The sequence below is a fragment of the Balaenoptera physalus genome (assembly GCF_965194825.1).
Source record: "Balaenoptera physalus genome assembly, chromosome: 6".
Classification (NCBI taxonomy): Eukaryota; Metazoa; Chordata; class Mammalia; order Artiodactyla; family Balaenopteridae; genus Balaenoptera; species Balaenoptera physalus.
Window position 1 is genome coordinate 8,062,001 of NC_138885.1, and position 11,095 is coordinate 8,073,095.

The 11,095-nt window shown below is 47.1% G+C and overlaps 1 long non-coding RNA gene across 1 annotated transcript; it reads left to right on the top strand.

The window, feature by feature from the left end:
* Positions 1-3,377: 3,377 nt before the first annotated feature.
* On the top strand, positions 3,378-10,473 carry LOC309662960. The gene is made up of 2 exons (XR_014265050.1): positions 3,378-7,059; positions 7,374-10,473. It is a non-coding gene; the product is annotated as an uncharacterized lncRNA (long non-coding RNA).
* Positions 10,474-11,095: the final 622 nt, after the last annotated feature.

Below are 11,095 nucleotides of genomic sequence, written 5' to 3' on the forward strand. Positions count from 1 at the left end.
CCCCCAGGAGGGCCACACTGCCCTTCTCTGTCCCTCCATGCTCTCACGGCATGGAGGCGGGGCTGGGCTTCGGGCCACCCAGCCGTGTTACTGAGCACAGCGCTGCAGAGCCGCCCGCACCTGTGGGGTGTGCTGTCCTGGAAACAGATTCTGCCGCGAGTTTATTTGGGAGGTGACCCCGAAGGGAAACAGGAGAGAGGGAATGAGGCAAACCAAGATTGGGAAGCAGACAAAACCCACATCAGGAAGGATTCTGTGGGCAATGGGGTCACTCCCAAAGACTGTCCTTTGGGAGGTCTGGAGTTGGAGCATTTACTGCTCTCGTCCCCCACTGGCTGGGATGGCTCTGGGGACCATTAAGGACCTGGGCAAAGGGGGACAGACACGCAGCAATTCCTGCTCACCCTGTAGGCTTGGGCCTGGCACCAACTCTGCACTTGGAGCATCCTGACTGAGGATTGATTTCGTACCTGAGCACCTGTGGGCAGGACCGTAGGACTCCCTCTCATCTTCCTCTTGGCTCCACTGTAGGTCCATGGTCTGGCCTTCAGTCTGGCCCACACCAGACCCCCAGGATCTGCTTTTGACTGATTAGATGAAAGTGTGATGCAGTCCTGGCACTAACCACCCGGACTTAGTGCAGCCCTCACAGGCCGAGGACACCCTCCTCCACGAGACTCCCCTCTCTTTAAATACCAGCCACAGGCTCTGGGTGGGGGGGTCCCAGGCCATCTGTGCTTCTGACCAACCAGCTACAAATTCAGGGGTTCCCATGACCACCTCAGGTTCAATAATTCGCTAGAATGGCCCACAGAACCCAAGAAAGTGCTATATGTATCATTACAGTTTTATTATAAAGGATACAATTCAGCCAAATGAAGAGATGCATAGGGTCCGGCCTGGGAGGGCCCCAAATGTGAAGCCTCTGCACCCCCAGGATGTGCCACCCTCCTGGCACATCGATGTGCTCACCAGGCAGGAAGCTTCTACTGGGATTTCATTACATGGGCACGGTTGATTGACTCATGGCCATGTGGTTGAACTTGATCTCCAGCCCTTCCCCTCCCAGAGGTCAGAGGTTGGGCTGATCTCAAGGGGCTCAAAGCCCAGCCCTCTAATCACACGGTTGGTCTCTCTCCCATCCTGAGACTATCTCAGGGTCCATGTGAGTTACCTTGTTAGCATGAACTATCAGGGTGCACCATGAATAACCAAGATACTCTTGTTACTCAGGAATTCCAGGGATTTAGAGGTTACATCCCAGAAACCTAGAAAAAGGCCAGCCCAATTCTTTATTATATAACGTATGCCCATTCTGGTTTGTTAGTGGCTGCCTTCAAAATTGTGCCGAGAAAGATTCCGAGGCTAGTCTCAGGATCAGTAGAGAAGAGTGTCATGGTGGGCAGAGGTGGTGGCAGGGCTCGTGTCCCTCTATGGCAACCTTGCATAGTTAGAATTATCATAAAGAGAGGCAGCTTTGTAGACGCTGGAATATCTTTATAATTTATCCAAAGAATCGGTTAGCACAGCTCAGTGAAACGCTTGGAATGTAGGTTTTTGTGACACAATAAAGAAGCCCCTTTCCATGGTGGCTATAGTATTAATTTCCATTTATTAACCGCCTGTTGGTTTCCAGAAGCTGTACTGGGTACTTTACATATAGTCTCTCATTTAGTCCTCATAGCATCCCCAAAAGCACATGTTATTATTCCTGTTTTTCTTGACAACCAAGCTGAGACTCAGAGATGTCGAGTAACTTACCCAAGGTCACACAGTCTCTGCTCTGGTCACATCACTGCTCTGTCTTACTGGCAAACTTCTACAAGCTGCAGGCATGAGACTGGTCGAGGTAAGTGGAGGGTTTATTCTAATACCATCCACAATGATCTAAATAAGGCGGATGGGCCCGAGACCCGTAGAGACCAAGAGAAAGGAGAGCTCAGGCTGAGCTAGCTGATCCAAGAGGGCTTCCTGGAGGAAGCAGAGCGTGAGGAGAACCCTAAAAGGAGAAAGATCATTGGTGTTTGGGTAGGAAAAAAGGAGGGGATGAGCATCCTGGGAGGCCCTGGTTGAGGGGAGATAGCATGTGGGCAGTGGAGGGTGGGGCGAGGGTGTGTGTGTGTGGACCCAGAGGCTGCAGAGCAGCAGAATGATACCAGAACAGTCCAAGTGGTCCTAGGTCTGCCGTGCTCAGACCGGAGCTAACAGACTGCAGAGGTAATCTCAGTTCACGCCCATTTCACAGGGTGAAATCGGGGTGAGAGAAGTGCTTGCGCTTACCCCAGATCACCCAGGAGGAGAGGAGGGAGCCAGAACTGGGGACCAGACTCTCTGAGCGCTGAGCTGGGGGTGGGGGCGTGTGAGATCAGGATGACCCACCCGGTGTGAGGGTGTTGATGGGCGGTCATAGTAGGCTGAGGAGGCCTCTGCCAGCGCCTGGGCAGGGGCAGTGTGCAGGGTGAGAGGCTGGCGAGGCGCGTTGAAGGGTCACCAACCGGGGCTGTGGGCTGAAGAGGAGAGAAGCCGCGGGGAGGGCTTTCACGAGGACCCTGATGATTTTACCACGTCCTAGCACACGTGCCCCTGTCCCCAGGGTCTGCCTGTCTGTGCCCTCATCTGCGAGGGAGCTGTGTCCTCTGGGCTGGTACTTCCTGAACTGCACGTGCGGGGGTTACTTTCAGCTGCCTGTCTAATTGTTCATTGGGATGGATGCTAATGAGGGCTCTTGTTTACATCGGATGATATCAGAATAAATCCCGGGTGGGAGCCCGCAGTGTGGCTGATGGGAGAAGTCAGCAGGAAGAAAGCACACCTTTGGGGGCCCTCGCGGGCGGATGTGGTGGGCAACGCTGAGCCCCACCCACCCTGAGCCCCGCCCACCAGCTGTCAGTCACCGCTTTAACTGCGTACTACCGTGGAGCGATTTCTTGAAGTCTTCATAGACAACTGCTGTCACCTCCGGTCACAGAAGGGTCTTAGCTGCTAGCAGTAAAGCTCCCAAGCCCAGTAGCTTCTCCGGCGCAGGGGGCGACTGGTGCAGGAGTCAGGCTCAGCTCCATCCCGTGCTGTTCTCTCCTCTCTGCCTTCTGCCAGGTCTGGGAGCAGCCCTCAGGCTGGGGGCAAGTTTCAGCCTTCGCATCTGTGCCTCACAATGTCCAGAGGAAGAGAAACCATCTCATTCATTCATTCATCCAACAAATATTTACTGGGTGCCTACTGCATGTGTTATACTGTTCTAGGTGCTGGAGTGAAATCAGTGAACAAAACCGGCGGAGATGCCTTGCCCAGGAGCCCATGTTCCAGCAGGGGGCGGTAGACAGTAACTGTAGTCAATCTATTCCATGGGTGTTAAAAGTTATACGCTGGTGTCCGAAAATTACTTGTTGGTATGAGGAAGAAAACCCCGCACATGGGAAGTGGTGCTAGACTCTTAGATGTTTTGGAAGCCAGTGAAGAGAGGGCATGAGGGAGGGGGCCTATCTGCTGTGTCCAGCGCTGCCCAGAGCACGGGGAGGAGGAGGATTGAGACAAGATTTAGCCACATCAGGTATTGTGAGCTTGACAGGGCAGCGAGAGGGGAGTGGTTTGGACGGAAATCCCAAAGAGGGGGTTTAAGAGGAAATGGGAGGAAAGGCATTGGGACCAGTGAGTGTGGGTGATTTTGAGTTTTGCTGCAAAGGGAGCAGAGAAATGGGGGTAAAAGTGGGGGTAACTAGTAGAGGTGTTACCCAACGCAGGTCTGGCTGCTCACTGCTCAAAAAATACATACTCGAGAGAGAAACGAATGTTGGTAGAAAGGAAAGTTGCCTTTAATCAGAATGCCGGCAATCTGGGGAGATGGTGGACTCAGTGTCCTCCAAAACCATCTCTGAAGATTCTGCTCAGCCATGAAAGCCTTTAAAGGGAAAAAGAGAAGTTATCTCAGTTAATCATTGAGATGGGGGTCAGAGTCATCGCCATCCCCCACTGCGTGCAGGCTTGCCGACTCCTCTTGATTTTTCTTTAGATGCTGTCTTGTCCACACAGTTTGTTTAGGGGATTACTGAAGAGGAAGCTAGTGAAGAGATCTGGTCATCTGTTAATTACTTATTCTTCATTTCTACTTATTTGATCTATGGAAAGTACCAACACATTAGGCACGGTATGGTGTGATCAAAAGATTTGAAAGGTGTGCTAGGGCCGGAGATGAGTAGAGCATGGGAGCCGAGTAGCGCATGGGAGCTCCTGGTTTAAGGATAGTGTGTCAGAGACAAAGGGGTCCCCTGCAGAGACCTCTTTCCTGCCAAAAGTTGCTTACAGAGGAAAGGGATCAAGAGAATATTTTTTTAAAGGTGAGATGAATAATAGTTTCTTTGGTGATGGGATTAATCCAGAGAGGGGGAAAATTTTGATGTAAGAGAGAGAAAGGAGAATTCCTTTGGTTATTTCTTAAGTGTAAGTAAGAAAACTAGCCTAGAAAGCTAATTCCAGCTCTAGCTGACCCTCTCTCAGAGTTGGGCCATATGCCTATTCCTGGAGGTGTGGAGGCTGTGTTTGGTTAGGACCGTATTCTGGAACAAGTTACTGAAGAGGGTGGTTGGATTACCATTACATCCATTGGCCACCCCACTCTACTCCAGGAACTGGGGAGCAGGCCGGGCTCCCTTGAAGCATAGGGTGGGGGATGGGGACAGTGGAGATCTGAGTGAAAGTCAGTCAAGAAGGGTAAAATGGATACAGAGGGCTCAGCTGTCTGTGTCCACTAGGGTCTATCCCCTGGCTACCAACATCCCCCAGACCTCTGCCTTCAAAGATGTTCACACACATGGGGCGCTCCCCAAAGGGAGACAACGCTGAAATGTCATCCCCTCCTGCACCTGCTCCACGATCTCTATGTCTGGACACTGGTCCATTAGGTCGAGGTGGATCGCCTTCTGGTGGAGCCTCTGGCTGAAAGCCTTGCTCGCCAGCCCTGGCACACCCGCTGTGCAATGGTGGAGTGGGAACAGGAGAGCTGGCAAGAACAAAGACTCTACCTGTAGGAGAAGAACCTCGTGATGCACTCACAGGGTCACAGGTCTCCAGCACACACAGGCGCGGAGAGGGTGAGCCAGGGCCCTTTCCCAGGCCAGCCCACCTAGCAGCCCCTGTAGGGCCCCTGTGAGTCTCTGTGGCCACTGTTCTCTGTGAAGTCCCAGATCCTGGTTCCAGGGGTGGTAGGGGCGTGGTGGGGGGTGTGTGTGTCTGTCTGCAGTGTTGCCCACTTCCTGCTGGCTTGGATATTATGTCAGGCTGGAGTGGTCACAGCCAGGCTGGGCCTCTCACCTCTTTGCTCAGGGCTGTTCTCACAGTTAGAGATCTTGTCTGGTTATTATCACAGGCAAGATGAAAACACAGAGAACTGGCTCTCTACCCCCAGGTTTCTGATCCAGCAGTTCTGGGGTGGGAACCCGAGGCTGTGCATTTCTAATACATTTCTAGGTGGGCTGTTGCTGCCGGGGACACACTTTGAGATGCACTGCCCTAGATCTAACTTTAAAGGCTTCTACCTTCACCTCGGTCTCTAGGTTCCGTGTGTGTGTGTGTGTGTGAGTGTGAGTGTGTGTGTGTCCCCTATGCTCCGCTGCTGCATCCCAGGGACAACTTTCTAGTGAGCACACCTGCCCCTGTGACTGGGCAGGCCGTGCTCACTGAGGGTGCATGGAGGGGTAGGGGCTCAGGCTGGTCATTGCCCCAGTGGCCTCCTGCTAATATGCTTCCTCCTGTACTCTGCTGGCATTTCCTCTTGGGTCAAAGAATCCAGTTCTTCCAAGGCTTCAAATGACCAACTCCTGGTTCCACCCTGCCCCTGGGGCATCTGGTCTCCCTTATGGATGTCAGGCAGAGGTGATGACCAACATCAGATGAATCCTAGATTCAGAGATTCAGAGATGGCTGCAGGGAAGCCCCAGGGAAGAAAGGGGTCCCAGCCACAGCCTCACAAAGAGCTAGTTATCCATCTCTTCAGCAGAGTTTAATCCCACTCAGTCTTCCCGAGGACCAGTATGAGAGTGGATTTGTGTTTGTGCCTTATAGAGAGGCAAACTCAAGCTCCAAGTCACAAAACTTGTTCAGGGACATTCAGCTGGGCAGTGGAGAGCTGAATTTATTTATTTATTTTCAGTCTGCCCTTCATCACCATGCCTTACCAACTCTTAGTCTGATTAGACTAGACTGCTTGGTTTGCAGAACCAGAAACCTAGTCCAGCCAGTTTCCACACAAATGTAAGGGTTCAGGGGTATTTGGGGCAGTAGGTGTTCCCACACCTAGGAGCACATGGAACCAAGTCTGGATGTGGTCAGTGGTGAGGGGCCGGCTGGCTGCCCAGCCCTGGGCCACGTTCTCCTCCCCAGTTTGTCTCCCTCCCATAAACACACCAGCCTTCTCAGCTCCTCCAGACACACAGAGGAACATGGTTGCTCAGCCCAGATTTGATTCCTTTCTTAGGAGTGCCTCTTATAGAAACAGTGTAGAGGGGTCAAGCTGGGTACACTGAGAAAATTCTGGGCATACACTGCTTGGATTTCAACCCCAGGTTTGCCATTTACTAGTTGTACAACCTCAGGCATATTCCCTCACTTCTCCAACAAAATGGAGAGGGACAGTAGCACTTATATCACAGGGTTAGTGTGATGATTAAAGAAATTGCTACAAGTAGAGCGTTTAGAACAGAACCTGGCATGTGGAAAGTACCCGGATAATGCTAATAAATCTTCATCTTTTTGCCATTGTTTTTGCTGTCTCTGAATTCCGGTGGCATTTTCTGGGAATCAGACTCTGACTGGCCCAGCTTGTGTCAGGCTGCATATTTGGTATAATTTGTCCAGTTGGCTGTGCAGAAGCCTGTTCTCCTGGATGCCATCTATGAGAATGAGAGTGGAGTTGGGAGACTAGTGGACCTCTGGAAAGATGGGGGTAGGTTGGGTAGGCATCCCAAAGGTGTCTCTCAGATTTAGGGTGACCAACCATCCCACTTTGCCTGAAAATGAGAGGTTTCCTAAGAAACGAGACTTTCAGTGCTGAAATTAAGAATGTCCCAGGCAGGGCTTACCTGGTGGCGCAGTGGTTGAGAATCCGCCTGCCAATGCAGGGGACACGGGTTCGAGCCCTGGTCTGGGAAGATCCCACATGCCGCGGAGCGGCTGGGCCTGTGAGCCACAATTGCTGAGCCTGCGCGTCTGGAGCCTGTGCTCCGCAACAAGAGAGGCCGCGATAGCGAGAGGCCTGCGCACCGCGATGAAGAGTGGCCCCCGCTTGCCACAACTGGAGAAAGCCCTCGCACAGAAACGAAGACCCAACACAGCCATAAATAAAATAAATTAAAAAAGAAAAAAAAAAAAAAAGAATGTCCCAGGCATCTGTCGATGGACATTTAGGTTGTTTCCATGTCTTGGCTATTGTGAATAGTGCTGCTATGAACATAGGGGTGCATGTGTCTTTTTGAATTATAGTTTTATCTGGATATATGCCCAGGAGTGGGATTGCTGGATCATATCATATAGGCGGGGGAGGGAGGGACTGGGAGTTTGGGGTTAGTAGATGCAAACTGTTACATATAGAATGGATAAACAACAAGGTCCTATTATATAGCACAGGGAACTCTATTCAATATCCTGAGATAAAACATAATGGAAAAGAGTATAAAAAAGGAGGTATGTATGTGTATAACTGAGTCACTTTGCTGTACAGCAGAAATGAACACAACATTGGAAATCAACTCAACTATACTTCAATAAAAAAAAATAAATTAAAAAAAAAGGAATGTCCCAGACAAGCCTGGGAGATTGGCCATCCCACAAGTCTGAACTGATTTCAGTAACTCCCAGATGAGACCAATGTACCTAGCATAACGTATATTATGACACTTTTTTGAAATCTTCGGAAGGAGAGTGAAAAGATGGGTGAGGCAGTTTTGAAAATATTTTGTGATGTGTCCAAGGCTGCTCCAAGCTTTTACTTCATCATCCCTCTTCCCTCCCAATCTCCCTGACCCTTGCTGGACATTGATGTTCCTTGGATTCTCCAGTGCTTCCAGTTTCTTAGCTGTCCCTCAATATGGGGGCGATTACTAAGAAGGTCTTTCCCACATCCCCAAATCTCTTTTCCCACTGACCTGCCACGGCACATGAAACTCAATTATTTCCTCCTTTGGCTTAATGCATTCAGACTGAATTAAAATTCAAGTGTTTTATGGAAGGCAGAGTCCATTAAGCTGTATGGCTCTTTAGGGTCTTAGCCTGGATAACTTCATTGGATTAGTCAGCCCCTGAGCAATGTCCCAGCCTGGGACACAGAAACCCATGGTTGGAGGGGAGAAGGGAACATTGCAGCATGACACTGAACTGGAGTAAAAGATGGGGGACCTGGCCACACTGAGGCAGGTGTGAGCTCCAGTGCAAGGAGAGCAGGAATGTGGAGGAAAGTTACTTTCTTCCCAAGTCAGCTGTCCAGTCTGTGCTGGACTGGAAGTGCTTGCTTTTCCTCTACCCAGAAGAAAACCGGCTCTGAACTGTCAACAACTTTCAAAGAGCTAGAAAGAAAAGGATAAGGCTGAGAAGGGACTGGGTCCTGGAGGTTGCTGTGAAACATTCTGGATGGGTCTCTAAGGAAAACTGACTTTTAGGATTTTATTCTTTTTTGAGCCTTGATTCTCTTTTCCAACATCCATGCCTGGTAGGTGGGAGGCATGTGGATAGTAAGAGGGGAGTTATATGACACTTTCATTCAGTCACCCACTTACTCACTTACCCCACTGAAGGAGCTAGTTTTAGAAAACTCTCACTTTAAAAATAAGTTTATAAGATTGACGAAGAAAAAAAGAGAAGACTAAAATTACTAAAATCAGAAATGAAAGTGGCGTCACTACTACCAATTCCACAGAAATAAAAAGGATTATGAGCATACTATGAACAATGGCCTGCCAAAAAATTGGATAACCTAGATGAAGTGGACAAATTTCTAGAAACCCAGAACCTACCAAGACTGAGTCATGAAGAAATAGAACATCTGAATAGATCTATAATTAGTACGGAGATTGAATCAATAATTAAAAACCTTCCAACAAAGAAAAGCCCTGGATCTAATGGCTTTACTGGCGAATTCTGCCAGACATTTAAAGAACTAATACCATTCTTTCTCAACCTTTGTCCACAAGCTGAAAAGGAGGAAACACTTCCTAACTCATTCTGAGGCCAGCACTGCTCTGATATCAAAGCTGACAAAGTCGTTAGGAGAAGAGAAAACTGCAGACTAATATCTCTCTGAAAACTGATGCAAAGATCCTCAATAAAATACTATCAGGCTGAATTCAGCAGCATATTAAAAGGATTATACACTATGATCAAATGAGATTTATGCCTGGAATGCAAGAATGGTTCAACATATGAAATAGATCAATGTAATATACCACATTAATAGTATGAAGGAAAGAAAAACACGTGGTATCTCAATTGATGCAGAGAAAGCATTTGACAAAATCCAACATACATTCATGATGAAAACACTCAACAAACTAGGAATAGAAAGAAACTATCTTATAATAAAAGCCACATACCAAAAACCCATAGCTAACATCGTATTCAATGGTAAAACTCTGAAAGCTTTTCCTTGAAGATCAGGAACAAGGCAAGGATGCCCACTTTTACCACTTCTACTCAACATACTACTGGAAGTTCTAGCCAGAGCAATTAAACAAGATAAAGAAACAGAAGGCGTTCAAATTGGAAAGGAAGAGGTAAAATTGTTTCTGTTCCCAGATGATATGACCTTACTGTGGCAAACTCCCAAGATTCTACAGAAAACTATTAGAAATAATTAAGAAATTCAACAAAGTAGCAGGATACAAGATCAACATGCAAAAATCAGTTGCATTTGTATACACTAAAAATGAACAATTCTAAAAGGAAATTAGGAAAACCATTCCATTTACAATAGCACCAAAAAGAATATAACCAAGGAGACAAAAGACTTGTACAATGAAAACTATAAAACATTGCTGAAAGAAACTAAAGAAGACATAACTAAATGAAAAAACATTCTATGGTCACAGATTTGAAGACTTAATGTTAAGTTAAGATGATAATAATATCCAAAGCAATCTACAGACTTGATCCAATCTCTATCAAAATCCCAATAATGTCTTTGTAGAAATGGAAAAGTCCATCTTAAAATTCATATAGAATCTCAAGGGAACACAAGGAGCCAAAACAATCTTGAAAAAGTGGAACAAAGTTGGAGTTCTCACACTTCTTGATTTCAAAACTTACTACAAATTTACAATAATGAAAACTGTGGTATTGGTATGAAAGAGAGACATATAAACCAATGGAACAAAGAGCCCAGAAATAAACCCTGGCATATATGATCAAATAATTTTTGACAAGAGTGCAAAGACAATTCAATGGGGAAAGGACAGTCTTTTCAACAAATGATGTAGGGAAAACTGGATGTTCAGATGCAAAGAAAAAAAAAGAGAGAAAAAAAAGAAGTTGGACCCTTAACTAACAACATAAACAAAAATTAACTTAAACATCAGAGATCTGAATGTAAGGGTTAAAACTATAAAACTCTGAGAAGAAAACATTGGGCAAAATCTTCATTGAATTTGGCAATGATTTCTTGGATATGATACCAAAGGCACAGGCAACAAAACAAAAAATAGACAAATTGAACTTCAGCAAAATTAAAAACTTTTGTGCATCAAAGGACATTATGAACAGAGTAGAAAGGCAACCCACAGATTGGCAGAAAATACTTTAAATCATATATCTAGTAAGGGGTTAATATCCAGAATATATAGGGAACTCCTACAACTGAGCAACAAAAAGACAAATGATTCAATTATAAAATGGCCAAAGGACTTGGATAGAGTTTTTTCCAAGGTAGATATACAAATGGCAAATAAACACATGAAAAGATGCTCAACATCACCAATCATTCGGGAAGTGCAAATCAAAGCCACTATAAGATAGAATCCTACATCCATTAGGATGGCTACTATAAAACAAACAAACAGAAAAACAACACAGAAGGACCAGTGTTGGAGAGGATGTGGAGAAATAGGAAGCCTGGTGCATT